General features: G+C 35.9%; 1 pseudogene; it reads right to left on the minus strand.

Moving 5' to 3' along the window:
- Nucleotides 1-5037: 5037 nt before the first annotated feature.
- Nucleotides 5038-7138, minus strand: LOC110716700 (annotated as a pseudogene).
- Between the last annotated feature and the right edge of the window lie 8705 nt (nt 7139-15843).

Here is a 15843-nt window from a genome sequence, read left to right on the forward strand (position 1 = left end):
CTAGCCTTCTGCAATATATTTTTGGGTTCCTTGGTACGCCAGTTAGCCCCTATAAGTAATATTGACATGATTGAGTAGTTGATTTGATTACAACAACAAATAAGTGATCGACCTGATTAAAGATCGTCTCACTTAGCTTAAGGCGCCTAAGAATTGGCTCATTAACAAAAAGCACCGACATAATGGTTCATTCGCAAAAGGCACCGACGTATAGGTTCAAAGCAACGAAAGCGCCGACGTACAGGCATAGCGGAAGCAAAGTTCGAGCGAGCTTTAAAGATCGACAAGTGTTGGTCTTCAGTAATTCTCTTTGGAATATTATCGCAACAACTGAGGATGACTTAAAGTAAAGTTATTTTCGACGGCATTCGCTAAGATTGTGGAAGTTTTCACCAAAGATTTGAGAAGATAGCACGAGATGGGCGGTCTTCGACAGCATTCGCTAAGATTGTGGAGGTTGTCACCAAAGATTTGATAAGATAGCACGAGATGGGCGGTCTTCGACAGCATTCGCTAAGATTGTGGAGGTTGTCACTAAAGATTTGAGAAGATAGCACGAGATGGGCGGTCTTCGACGACATTCGCTAAGATTGTGGAAGTTGTCACCAAAGATTTGAGAAGATAGCACGAGATGGGCGGTCTTCGACGGCATTCGCTAAGATTGTGGAGGTTGTCACCCAAGATATGAGAAGATAGCACGAGATGGGCAGTCTTCGATGACTTTTGCTATGATTGGAAAAGTTATCACTATGATTCAAGAAAAGGCTCAATATTGATCGACGGCGTTCCCTAGATTGCGGAAGATCGTCAAAACAAACAGAAAGGTGGCGTTCCCTAGCTTGCGGAAAGTTGTCACAAACAACTGAAGGTAATTTCAGGGCGAAATTGTCTTCAATCATAATTCCTGAGGCATGGAAGATGATCGTAATGCGGATGAGAATTATTTCAAGAGAAATAATTTTCTATGATATTCCCTTGGACGTGGAATATTATCACAGCGGAGAAGGAAGTTTCAAGCGAAGCAATCTTCTAATTGGAAGCAGTTACAAGGCATAGCGGTTTTCAAGCGGGATGGCATTCTCTAGCTTGCAGAAGGTCGTCAAAACAACAAAACAGCAACAATCGGTTACTTTTAGAGACGTGTGCTCGACGGTGCAAGATACGCGTTTCTTAACTCTTTTATCTTTTTAACTAATGCTAGTTTTGCAGGTATCGGCGTTATAAGAGTGATTTAGGATCGAAGAACGTTCTGAATCATTCTCCGTCCCTATCGTTACTTTGACTTTCGTTTTCGAAACTTGCGTTTCTCCAAACTCAGTCAAAGTGGTGGCTTCTGTAGACACCCATTTGTGTCTCCCAAAAACCAAACCTAGTGATGAGTGCCTTTCACATCGAATCATAATCGAATGAAATGAAAGTGTGGAAAGGTCTAGTGTTGTGGAAAGTTTTATTTCTTTTCTTTTCTTTGATCTTTTCTCTGTTTTTGAAAACTTTATTTTAAGAAAACAGCCAATACAGTTTGGTTGGTCCATGATATGGGTCCAATAGTGGTGTAGTTTGATGGGGTTTGCAAAGACCTTTCCAACGATATATTATAAGCCCAATTCCGATGAATATTGAGGAATTTATGGCCAATTTACTAAATTGGGCCCGGTTTGAGTTTTAAGTACGGCCCAATGATCTAGGGGAGGGCCTAATATGATTTATCATTCCTAATGTAATTAGGAATGGTTTTAGTCTTCTAGAACATTCTAGAAGGTTTTATCATTCTTAATTCAGTTAGGACTCTTCAGAGTTTTAATCAAGATCAAATAGCATTTTCGATTGAAATTATATTATTTTATCTTCCAGTACGGGAATTTTATCAGAATTTCGAAAACGCGTTGAAATCCAAATTGGCGTCCAACCCCAGGCCTTGGCGCCTGGAATCAGGATTGGCGCCTGGAATCAGGATTGGCGCCAGACGCCAGTCACTGGCGCCTGGCGCCAATGAGCCAGGGCTGGCGCCAAGGTGGTTTTGTGGTCTTCAGACTCTGTTTTGATAAATTATCTTTTTTGGATGATTTTCTCTATAAATATCGTATCAAAAACTTCGTTTTAATTCATCATCTACATCTATCGTTCACCAATTCTCTTTATTCTTAAGTTTTCATCAACTATCTTCATCATCGATCATCAACTCTCTTCATTGACAAATCGTTCATCAATTCTTTTCATTCATCTCTTTCATCAATAATTCTTAACATTCATTCTTTCTTTTCTAAACTTTACCTTTTCATACAAAATTCCGCATTCACAAGATCTAGAAACACCTAGCCATATTCGAAGTTGCCTTCGCCCTAGACGTGAAAGGTTTTAATTTCTAAGGATTTGGTCCCAAATCTCTCTTTCAATTATTTAATTTAATTGTTTTGATTATTATTTTCCTTGAAGTTACTAACGTGTGTATTTTGTAATTAGAAAGAGGTACGAGGCATCCAAGTAAGTACTTTGATGGTTTGATTGATTTTATGATGTAGAAATCATGTTTACATTGTTGTTATGATATTCCTAGTATCATGTCTAGGGTATTTTTTATATTAAATATGATTCCTGTGATGCTTCTTATACTCTTCCTAATATTTATTATGATTATGATTGCTATTAATGATGTTGATTATTTATTATGTTGCTTGATATGTATTATTCTATATTAATTATTGCTTGATCACCTTTTATTGCATGTTTAAAAGGAATTGGTATTTGCAAACACGCTTAATAAGATATTAATAATCTTGTTTAGGGTTAATTGTGATTATAAATTCAAGTGATCGCCAATAATAGTTTATTTGTGCATTAAAATTCAACCAACATAGATTAAACAGGTTTAGGGTTGATCCTATTGATTGTATGTTAGTCAGAAAGCGCACATAAATACGAGCAGAATAAAGTAGAGGCCTATTATTAGGGCAGGTTCAATCTCTTTTAGGTTGGATTTGTACCATCATCCCCAAACCCTTATTTGGTTCATAACCTTATGGAGTTGACGATCTCTTGGATCGTTAAGGGGTGTAACCTTCACCTCGTGAACGGTTTACAAGTTCCTTAAAAACTTGTTGGCGACTCTTTTACTCTATCTTCTTCCCTTTTGGACGCCACCGTACTTTAGTGTATGATCATAGTGGGGTTCAAGCTAGTGGGATTTTTAGGGCTTGAAATTATTCCCTGCACTAGGGGTTTGAAGTTGAGTACGTTTAAGGGTCAGTCTTTGGAAGATCTTGAGATTTACAAGAAGATTGTTGGAAAACTCTTGTATTTGAATCTCACAAGACCAGATATTTCTTATGTAGTGTAGCAATTAAGTCAATTTCTTGGAGATCCTAAGGATACTCATCTCTTTGCTACTATGCATGTTTTGAAGTATTTCAAGGGTACTTTGAATACTGGTTTGTTTTACCCTATTACATCAAGTTCAGTGCTTTGGGCTTACAGTGATGCAGACTGGGATACTATTTGGACGGTGGCAGATCATTGACAGGCTACTATGTATTTTTGTGCGACTCTCTCATTTCTCGGAAGACCAAGAAACAGAAAATTGTTTCTAAAAGCTCAACTGAAGCAGAGTACAAGTCTATGAGTCATACTGCTGATGAGGTTATATGGCTGGAACGTTTACTTGCTGAGCTTGATATTGAGGTGCCTACGCCTATCACTCTCTATTGTGATAACATGTCTGCTCAACATATTGCTGAGAATCCATGTTTTCATGAGAGAATAAAGCATATGTGTTCTGAACATCAAAAACTAGATGTGCATTTTATTAGGGAGTGTGTTCAGGCAGGCGGTAGGGATGGCAATGGGCCGGATCTGGACCGAGTCCAGATGGACCCGGAACCAGATTCGTTTTTGTATTAAGGATCCAGATCTGACCTGAATCCGCCGGGTGTGGAACGGAGACCAGGATCCAGATCCGACGGGTCCAGCAGATTCAGGTCCGAATCTGGGTCCAAAACGGGTCCAATATATTTTGCATAATATTTTGCAACAAATGTAATGTTTGGGTCAAAAAGTGCATTTCAAGTTTCCGTTGGGGGTTATTAAGTTCAACCTAAATTAAAGTTATACAACTAATCTAAAAACACAAAGTAACCAACTTATACACTTATATTTTGAAATAAATATTATAAACAACGAAAATGGTTCAAATGAGCAAGTAAAAAATAACGATGATGTGTCCGAAATGAGCATTCAAAATTCATCTCTTGAAAGGGCTAATTTTTATCACTACTTACATCAACAACATTTTTAATAAAGAAACAAACAATTTTAGTTTTTTTTTTAAAATAGGAAATTAAATAACGGGTAAACGGATCTGGATCCGGGTCTAGGGGTAAGACCTGGATCCAGATCCTTTTTTAGTAGGACCCGGATCCGCGATAGGTCCAAAATTTGAAGACCCAGATCCGTGAAAAACGACTCTGGATCCACGGATCCGGGTCGGGTCCAAATCCGCTGCCATTGGTGGGCAGGCCTTATCAAATGTGTTCATGTCAAGTCTGCTCTATAATTGGCTGACATAATGATCAAAGCTCTTGGAGCAGACCAACGCAATTTTCTTTCTCTCAAGATTGGCTTGGTTTCTCACCCAGTTCAATCTTAAAGGGGGGTGTAGAAGATATTCATATTTTTGTTTATTGTCAACTCAGATTATTTGTACAGCTTAGTCAGCTTGTTTTCTCTCTATTTATATATAGAGGGCCTTGTAATCAGAGAATCATAAATAAAAACACTTTTTCCTCTTTCATTTCTTCTTCCTTAATTCTCTTTGTTTTCTTCTCCTTTTATGTGTTTCTTCCAAGAGTTTTCAAGAAATTTCTGGAAATCTTGAAGAAGAACTTCAAGATTTCACAATTTTTGTTACAATCAAACATTTATTTCAACATCAAATAAAGTTACACATACATTACATTATTAAGCTTAAGCATAGTTACCAGTTTGACATATAAGACTGGTATCTAGCTAGCATTAATAACACCATTCTTCAATAATCAAACCATACAACAACAAACCATGTAGTACATAAAATCTAGAATTCCATACATTCATTCATTCAATCAATTCATGCATAGAAGATAATATTATCAAGCATTATCATGCATGCATATAGATAATATTATTTATGTAGTAATTAATCTTTGAGATGATGCTTTTCGATATCCCTAGTGATATGAATGCAAAAGTCCATAATTTTGGTAGGGTAGGGCCCATCATCAGCAATTTTTTCAAACTCAGCAACCCACATTACTGCAGTAGTTTCACCTTTTGGAACAACATGAATGCTGAAACTTATGCTCTTGAATTCCTTAAGAAGATCTCCTTCAATGACTTTGAATCTCACTGATTTTTTCTCTTCATCTACGGCCTCAACTACCTCCTTTGCAACACATTTTTTCCCATCTGTAATTCATATATGCATGCAAAATTTAACTATGATTAATTTATATGATATCGATATATAAACATGCAATGTAATTATACATACAATAATAAAAAAAAAAAATGGATGGATGCATGAATGCACATGAAATAGTTTTAATCACCTAATTTACACTAATCTAAAATTATGTTGTTTTATCTGAACTTATTACCTGAGCTTCTTTACAATTATAATTGACTTATTAGAACTTATTTTAGTTAGAATTTGAGTAACCCTTATAATCGCATATTAAAACCTTTTTTTTCCCCCTAAATTTATCTATCTTAATGAACTTACCTGAGCTTATAATTACTAAAATAAGTAAAACTAAGGGGAATTAAATAGACCCTAAAATATATAAAATAGATTAGACATTTCAAAGCATCCGTAAATAGTGGTGTTACTTTGTTTTTTTTTTTGACTGACAAGAAATAGTGATGTTACTTGAACAAATATTCTAAGTGTGCCCGTGAGCAAATAATAACATTTTACATAAAAGTTAAGATTTTTTTTTTTTTTTTTTTTTTTTTTTTTTTTTTTTTTTTTGTGAAATAGAAGTTTAGATATTTAACTAATCAATAATCAATACGAAAAAAAACTAATAAAAAAGAGATTTATAAATTTCTATTTAGGATTCTCAAATTTTCATCAGATTCACCACCTCTTCTATATTTTTTTTTTATTATTTATTTATTTATTTATTTTTTTTTTTTTTTTGAGTTAACAACAAAGCTACGGTTTTTGACACAAACCGGTAAATTTATATATTTGTAGCTTAATATTTTCATCCATGGGCACATGTTGGACAATTTGTTATATTAATCTAGATATTGTATAACTTTCTGTAAATAGCTAGTTGAATGATTTCCAAATACTTTATCAACTATGCCAAAAAGAGTATTACAAAGTACGAAGTACAAATATATACATATGTAGTACGAAGTACAAAAGTGATCAGCATCATACATATGTAGCTAGGTCAATAAAGTAATAAACCATGTTTTTTGGGGACCAAGAGAATGTTTTAGCACAATATATGGAGTATCAATAATGAAAGTATAATCAATTAAGCCCTTACAACAGAAAGCTCCAACTTTATAAAGTCAACGGCACAAGAAAATTATGTTTAAATTAAGGAAAAAGATAAGCCTTAAGGGTTGCATATAAGAACCTAAAAGTGGAAAGAATTGACAATAAATATACAATTATTACACCGATTTACTCGTGAATTGTTGATAAATTCTCAATTTAATACTAAAAAAGGAAAGATATTAAATGCTTATATGCAGCCCTAAATAAATAAAGCATTATAAAGTACTTATATGAGCATATTGTGATAGGTTAGAATGCATGTAACAATAGCGATAATGAATAGAACGATATTAATGGTTAGGGTTGCATTACCAACGGTATAGTTCCATAAGATGATAGAACCAGGCTTGCCAAATTCACCCTCATGGACGTCACAACCATGAATTTTGTCGGGGACGATTTTGGAGACGTGGTGTGGCTTCTTCCCAAATAGTTCATGAAATACATCTCCATGACACTTGATATCAACTTCAACTTCAACTTCAAGCTAGCCTGTCACTCCCATACTTGATTGAATGAAAAATACTCTAGGGAATTAATTACAGAGTATAAAATAAATATGGATTTTGAATTTTGAGATACGAATAATGTTTATAGAAAGACCTTATTTATAGGTGATTGGCAGACCATTGCACAATTTGCATCATTCCTTAAATAAAAAATAAAATAATAAAAGAAGGGTCAAGAATACTAATAATTGTTTTGTATATAGTGAATACTAGTAGTTGTTGGATAGTAAGTAATAATTGGTTCGTCACCTTGTTATCATTTATTTATTAATTTATTTTTTTTAACTTTTTCTAAAACCTCGTGAATCATGTGTACCAAATCTACTAGTTTTTGTCTCTCTATCATATATAAATCGAGAAAAAAATGGTCATTTGATGAATAACCATAATTTAAAGGTAATGATTTTTATTAAAACTTGTGTGAACCTAGTTAACAATGATATTACTGTAGATCTTGATATTTATAAGTGTCGATGTTAAATGACGTTATGTTAAAAGTTACTGGCCCTAATTTACAAGTGCCTTTTATATATATTCATTCATATTGACCCATATATTAAAACTCGCATCTCTTATATATTTAAATATTTAATCATGCATGTATAACATAAACATTGATCAACGTGGTGTACGTAAATAGTGTAAAAATCAAAATGAGCGCTTAAAAAAAAGGGAATGTGGAGAATAGTACTTATTGAAATAAATTTGTCCTAATTTTCGTGTATTTTTCCTCCGTTAAAAGAATACGGAGTATAAAAATTGACAACTCTTTCATGTGGCATTGCTACCCATGTATTCTGCACTCTCTAATTTGCTAATTGATGTGTCTATATTGTTTGCATAATTACATTATTGGTTTTGTTTGCTTGAATATATGTCTAATGATGTGATACTCTGTATAAGAATTACTACGTATTAAATAACTTTCGCTCTCATTTTTGCTATACTCCATATATATACACTTAGCAAGGGGAATTTAGCTAACCAAATTCATTATTTTTTATGGAGATAAGTATAATTTTTAGCCAACTGATAAGGTTCTAGCCAAACAACTTCACTTTTTTTAATTGAAGTTCCAATATCAACCTTTTTTTTTTAATTTAATTGTTTTAACACTACCTTCGTTTTTTATTATTTGCAATAAAAGAGTATTATTTGTGTGACATAAAATATTTCTTTATTACAAATAATAAATTAATGAAGGTAGTATTTATATTTAGGATATGTCAGATAAGCATTTAAAATATTACATAAAGTGGTAGGAAATGCATGACAAATTCATGTGTCGATCGTTGTTGTTAATGTTCATTTTAATTTAATACTCTATTTCTACTTTTAGTTATCTTCTCCTAGGCCCCGGAGAGTTTGTTAGCTTTTGCCTTATACGAACTAGTATTATTTTCATGTTAGGGTCTGTTCTCTTCAGCTTAATTTCAATTCATTTCAGCTCCATTCAGTTTAGTTCAGCTTCAATCAGTTCAGTTCAGTTCCTAATTTTCTTCTGTCATAAACAATTCATTTCAGCCTTATTCAGTTCAGTTTCGTTCAGGTTCAATCAGTTTAGTTCAGTTCAGTTCAATTCAGCTCAACTCAATTCAATAAATCAGAATAGGCCCTTAATTAGACAAGTACTTTAATGTGATGGATGTTTCAGCAAACATGTGTATTAAATATTATCACTACGACTGACTAAATCTTACACGAATATTAAAATTTACCCTACATAAATTTTATAATTGCTCAATCATTTCTCCAATAAATTATTATCTCTAATAAATACATACATGTAACGTCTTCATCAAGGTTATACTCACCGGTCACCGGCTAACAACCAGCCATTATGAATGAAGTGCAATAGCTTTTGCCAAGAAAGGTAAAAATGGATCTCAATTTACCGGAACAAGCAACGGACAATGACAAGCACTTAATGATCTCGTATTAAGCCCTGTTTATTAGAGATGCTTTTTTTTTTTTTGGGCAGTGGTGAGAAAAAAGTAATACACATTTCACCCACGTTCCCTGCAAGTTGTTGCTAGGGAATGGGCTTTAGCTACATTGCGTCTATGGACTTTAATGCAGAACACAAAGTCCTTCCTTCAAGCTACTTTGATAATATCCTTGGTTATACTCTTGAGCTCTTCTTCCGCCTTTGAAGGATGTTGAAGTGCTTTTACCGCAACCAAAGAGTCTGTTTTTATCACAACATTTCTGTACTCCTCAGGGATCTCCTTGATAGCGTTCCATATAGCTAGAATCTCTGCTTGGTTTGAGTTAATTGCAAAAACTCTTGTTGCACTTTGCAGTTGTTGCGAATCCACATTCTCTGTGATCCACGTTGTAGCTGCTTCCCATGATGACTCTTGTTTCTTTTTCCTTCTCTTCCAGGCTGCATCAACACAGACTGAGACAAAAGGCCTATTTGTTGTCACTCTTGAGCTCCAATACACCATGCTATTGTTTCTAATGATTGTGCAGTCGTTGGAGGGGGTGACTCGTCCTTGTGTGTTAGAGCTTGATTCCCCCTGTTGACGTGTGACTGTATCATATCCATTACCAAAGAAGGATTGATACTCACGCCTCTAAAGATGATATCATTTCTATGATTCCATATTGCCCAAAGAATTACTACAAATAACCTGAAACAATGTCTGTTAGTTCTTCTGTCCTGCAAGAAAAAACTCAAGAAGTTAGTGACCCATTCCCTACATGAGATGTTTACTAGGGTGGTAGAGGAGATGCCAAGTAAAAAGGCCTTCCATATTCTCTGGGAGAATTCACAAAATCTGAAGAGATGGTTCATGGATTCTGACTCTGGTCTTCAAAAAGGGCATAACGTGGAAGTTTGAATTCCTCTCTTGCTTAGATTGTCCATGGTTGGTATAATATTCTAGGTGATTCTCCAGATGAACCATTTCCATCTTGGGAGCAAGTGACTTTTCCAGAAGATCTTCCAAAAATCATGTTTCGAAGGTCTCCAGATTTGAATACCTTGATTATTCTTTAGCCACTAGTAGCCTAATTTGACAGAAAACTCCCCTCGCTTATCCAGTGTCCAAGTGAATTCGTCTGGTTGATCTTCCTCTGGGATGTGAATTGACAGAATTTCTTTGGCCGTGAATTTATCAAAGGCTCTCCAAATAAGACCTGCATTCCATTGTCTCTCCGAGTTAATCAAATCCGAAACCTTTTCAGGGGCAGAGTGCCTTTCTTGTGCAACCATGCTGACTCTTCTTCTGTTTACCCATATATCTCTTTCAATGTAGGTAGATCTTCCATTACCTATCCGTTTCCCACACTCTTGTTTGAAGCTTACAATCGCTCTTATCATGCTTTTTGCAGCCCAAGACCCTTTTTTCAACTTATGATCTTTCAGTCCTAGCGAAATAGGGTCCTTTCCATACTTTGCTCTGAAAATTCTCCTTGCTAAAAGTGAGGGGTTTGAGTAAAGTCTCCAACCTTGTTTCGCTAGCAAGCTTTGATTGATGGCTGAGATTTCCTTAAGTCCCAGTCCCCCGTTATTTTTATGAAGATACAAGATCTCCTTCTTCCGCCAGCAGATGTGGTTCCTAGAGTTAGGGGATTGCCACCAACATTTATTAATAGTGGAGCAAAATTTGGAGGATAAGTTTTTTGGGCACCAGTATAGAGCTAGGACATGTTGAGCTAGAGCAGTAAGTACTCCATTGATGAGTATAAGTTTCCCTGACTGTGATAGAGAAGAGAATTTCTAAGAAGTAATTCTTCCCTGTATTTTCTCTAGTATGAAGGTTAGTTTCTTGGTTGATCTTCCATTCACATCCATGGGGCAGCCTAAGTAGGTTCATAACTCCGAGCAGCTTTTGACTTTGAGAGGGGATCTGAGTAGCCTTACAAACCTTGAGGGAGTGTTTGGGCTAAACAGAACGGCTGACTTCTTTTCGTTCACTACCTCCCCCGAGACCAAGCAAAATTTATCTATGATATTCTTAACCAATCTGCAGGAAGAGGGGGTATCTTTGAAGCAGAAAAGGGTATCATCTGCAAAGAACAGGTGATTTATTGGAGTTATATTCTTAGCTAACTTGATTCCTTGTAGGTCACCCGAACTTTGGAGAGAGACCAATCTCCTTGATAGAGATTCCATTACTAAGATGAATAGGTAAGGGGAGAGAGGATCTCCTTGACTAAGCCCTGCCTTTGGATTAAAGAAACCTGTAGCTTCACCATTTATCAGCACAGAGTATGAGACCGTAGTCACACATTGCATAATCCATCGGCACCACTGTGTTAAAAACTCCATCTTTTCCAGAATAGTTTGAACAAATTTCCAACTTACCCTGTCATATGCTTTACTGAGGTCAATTTTCAATATCCCTTCAAAACGGCCTCCTTTTTTCCTTCCTTTGACCTTAGAGAGAATTTCATAATTTCATGGGCCAAATAGCGATTGTCTAGCATAATTCTTCCTGGGATGAAAGCATTTTGGAATTCACCTACTAAGTCCAGGAGGATTGCTTTTATTCTGTTTACCATACATTTCGAAATGATCTTGTAAATAGAGTTGCATAGACTAATTGGTCTAAACTCATTTACATTTTTAGGTTGTTTCACCTTTGGAATTAAGGTGATAAATGTATGGTTAGATTCGGAGAGCATATTTCCAGACCAGAAAAAGTGTTGGACTCCTTTTATAACATCCTCTCCTATAGTGGCCCAATTTTCTTGGAAGAATAAGGGTGGGCATCCATCTGGGCCCGGCGATTTTAGAGGATGAGGTGCAAAAGCAGCCCTTTTGATCTCCTCTTTTGAGAAAGGCTTATTAAGCCAAGCCTTGTGGGCTTGAGTGAGAACTTGTAGAGAGGCGGCCCAGTCTTGACAAAGGGAATCCACTTCCATAGATTGGGCTTCTGTGATGGGCCGCCCACAAAATAAGTCTTCGAAATGAGCTTTGAACTTGTCTTTAATCTGCTGTGAATCCGAAATTCAAGTATCATCTTCATCTTGTAGCATTCTAATCTCTGTTTTTAATGATCTATCTTTGACACTTTTGTGGAAGAAAGAGGTTGATTGATCACCTAAGGCATCCCATTTTGATTTTTCCCTGTCTCCAGTACCACCATTTTAGTGTAGCCATATCTTCCAAGTCTTTCCGTTTTCCTACTTCGATTCCCTTATCCTGCCTGGACAAATGGCTTCCTCACATTGTAGATCTTCCAACGAATCCTTTAACTCTTGCCAATTCACTCCCATATAAACGTTCCTGTAATTTAGGAACCATTTTCTAATGTTTGTAAGACAATGCTTAATTTTCCTTTGGGCTTTGAATGACGGAGATCCATTGTAATCCGGAGCCCATGAGTTTTCAATTAGCTTATGCACCTCTTGGACCTTTAGGCACCAAGCATCCATTTTATATGGTGTTTTCCTACTTGATCTCGTAGCACTAACATCTAGGATTATTGGTGCATGATCATAAAACATAATGGGAAGGTTCCAAACTCTGGCATCTGGAAACATGAGTTTCCAACCATTAGAGGCATATGCTCTATCCAGTTGTTCGTAAATAATATCCTCTTCCCTATTTTTGCACCAGGTATATTTTATTCTAGTTGAGATGACATTCGACAAGCCATTTTCAATTTTCCAACTAATGAAGGATTGGTTGCCATTTATAGAATTCCCGCCTCCCATTTTTTTGGTCTAAAGACTCCAATTGATTAAAGTCTCCAATCAAAATGTAATGTCCTTTGTGTGATTGCATCAGTTGACTTAGAAAAGTCCACACTTCATTTCTAAGCATAAGATAGGGATTACCATAGACACACGCGTGATAATAAGAACGGCCATCCACTAGAAATATTTTACACAAGATGACATTAGGGTGCACTTCAACGACATCTACTACTACCCTATCCAACCAACATAGGAATAGACCACCCTTGTTGGCTACAGCATCGATACCCGTACTACCCTTATAGCCCTTCCTACTGAAAGAAGGAGTTAGAGAGTTAACATAACATTTAGTTTCGCTTAAAAAAATAAAATATACGTTAAACCTAGCCGCTAAGATCTTCACATAGGGGAAAATTGGGGAGTTATGATCACTCACTCCCCTGCAGTTTCAACTGATGCAGCTCATTTTCCCACCCAAGGCTGTGGGCCAGCTGCGCCTTCAACAACATTCTGAATTGGCTCCCTGCTGGTAACTTCATCGTCCGAGCCAAAAGTATCTTCCTTCACCGTGATCCTCAGAACCTGGACCCTTGTGGGGAGGGCATCCTTACTTTCCATTTCCTCCATCTTCACCCATAGGTCATCCTCTTTGCTGACCCCGTACTTAAGCTTCTTGTTGCTTCCTTGGTCCGACTCACCATCCGACCTTTTCAGAGATCTTTCCACTTTCTTCTTTCCTCCACAGCTAGCTTTAACATTCAAGTTATCTTCTACAGTATCTTTTAGCAAATCCTTCCTAACCCTAGAACTCCATATCTTTTTCATAGCACCATTTTAAGAAAATCACCTCCCCTTCCTTCTCTTGTAGAGCATTTAGCGCTATTCGTGAGTGTAATACTCTTGTTCAAATTCAGATGACTCTTGGCTAGATTCAATGACTAGCTTGCTAATTTCAAGGGTTTGTTTCACGGAGTCAGAAGAGATGGAGGAGGGAGCCGTGTTAAACGACTCTATCGAAGCAGGAGAATTGGGAGGACTTTCACCAAGATCGTTTGGACCTTTCGGTTTCGGCCAGTTGTGAACCGGGTTAGCAGAAACATGATGAAAATATTGTTTACAGGCAGATTGAGAGCTAGCTAGGAGAGAGTGCAGAGAAACGTACTTAGAGGAAGCTTGAGAGGCAAGGTAGGTTTCCAGCTCAGCCTTGTTAGCCATCCTCAGAGGAAAAGCAAACTCAATTTCCCTAATAAGGGGGTCAACTAATATGTTTTTTGGTTTAAAAGGGTCAACAAGAGGATTCAGAGTATAAACTCTGTCTGATGGGAGTAAAAAAACTCTATAGTCCTCTTTGCCTTCCATTTTTGTGGTTGACAAATCAAGAGGGAAGTTGACAGTTGGTGGTTGGGATGAAAATGGCAATTGACAATGATAGAAGAAGGTGGTGGGGCTTTGAAGCGGATAGAACGGGGGATAAATATTATTATTCAGAGAATAAAGAGGGATAGCAGGGGAGTTTAACTCCAACTTATCATCAATGCAGGTAGTTGGGAGATTTAACCAAAGGAAACAAGATAGAAAACCAGTAAAGGAGTTACTATCCTTAGTAAATGGAGGGTCTATCAAATTAAAACTCATGCCAGGTATTTTCCATTTTGGGGCTCTAGGCAGATTACGTGGCATGGTTAAGTCAAACCCAGTTGGAAAGTCATAAGCCAATTCAACAGGCAAGTCAACCTCTAGAGGAGAGTTCTTTTGAATTGAAAACTTAGGGCCTGTTCTCTTTCGTTAAAATTCAGTTCAGTTCAGTTCAGTTCAATTCTTAATTTATGTCTAATGATATTGCTAATGATATAAAGCCAAATTTCATTCTTTTAATCTCTTATTACAACGGCGACAACAACAACAACAACAACAACAACAACAACAACAACAACAACAACAATAATAATAATAATAATATTAACAATAATAATAATAATAATAATAATAATAATAATAATCAATAAATAATAATAATAATCAATAAATAATAATAATAATAATCATCAATAAATAATAATAATAATAATAATAATAATAACAATATTTTTTTAATTTTTTTTTAAAATTTGTTTAAATGGGTTAGATACATGTAAGTGTTTGGTGTTCTTTTGTCATAATACTATTTTATTTTTAAATTAAATAGTATATGTGTTTAAAATGATGTAGACACCCATTTGTGTCTCCCCAAAACCAAATCCGGTGATGAGTACCTTTCACATCGAATCATAATCGAATGAAGTAAAAGTGTGGAAAGTCTAGTGTTGCGGATAGTTTTAATTTCTTTTCTCTTCTCTCTATTTTTGAAAATCTATTTTAAGAAAACAGTCAATCCAGTTTGGTTGGTCCATGATATGAGTCCAATAGTAGTGTAATTGGATAGGGTTTGAAAAGAGCTCTCCAACGATATATTATAAGCCCAATTCCGATGAATATTGAGGAAATTATGGCCAAATTACTAAACTGGGCCTGGTTTGAGCCTTATATGCGGCTCAATGATCTAGGGGAGGGCCTAATATAGATTTACCATTCCTAATGCAATTAGGAATGGTTTTAGTCTTCTAGATTCTTCTAGAAGGTTCTTTTCATTCCTAATTCAATTAGCATTGATAAATTGACTTTTGTTGACTTTTTAGAGTTTTAATCAAAATAAAAGAATGTTTTTGAGGAAAATACGATTTTATCCTCCTGTACGGTTAATTTTTATCTGATTTTAAAAAAACGCGTTAGAAAGTTAATCAGCGCCAAACGCCAGTTATTAGCGACTGGCTCTAAGCCTGGCGCCTAGCGCTAGCGTTAGCGCATGGAGCTAATGTCAGCGTCTGGTGCTAACCTTGTTTTTACGCGTCAGAACTCTATTTCGATTTTCTATCTTTTTTGGCTGATTTTCTCTATAAATAGCCTTCTAAAAACTCCGTTTTGATTCATCAGTTTTCACCAATTCTCACCAACTCTCATCAAGAATTTCTTGATTCTCTCTCTTTTTCTAAACCAACCCTTTTTACAAACACAATTCCTCATACATTAGCACTAGACATACCTAGCATAATTCAAAGTTGCCTTCGCCCTAGACATGAAAGGTTTTAATATTTCTGA

The sequence above is a fragment of the Chenopodium quinoa genome, unplaced genomic scaffold (assembly GCF_001683475.1).
Source record: "Chenopodium quinoa cultivar QQ74 unplaced genomic scaffold, ASM168347v1, whole genome shotgun sequence".
Lineage (NCBI taxonomy): Eukaryota > Viridiplantae > Streptophyta > Magnoliopsida > Caryophyllales > Amaranthaceae > Chenopodium > Chenopodium quinoa.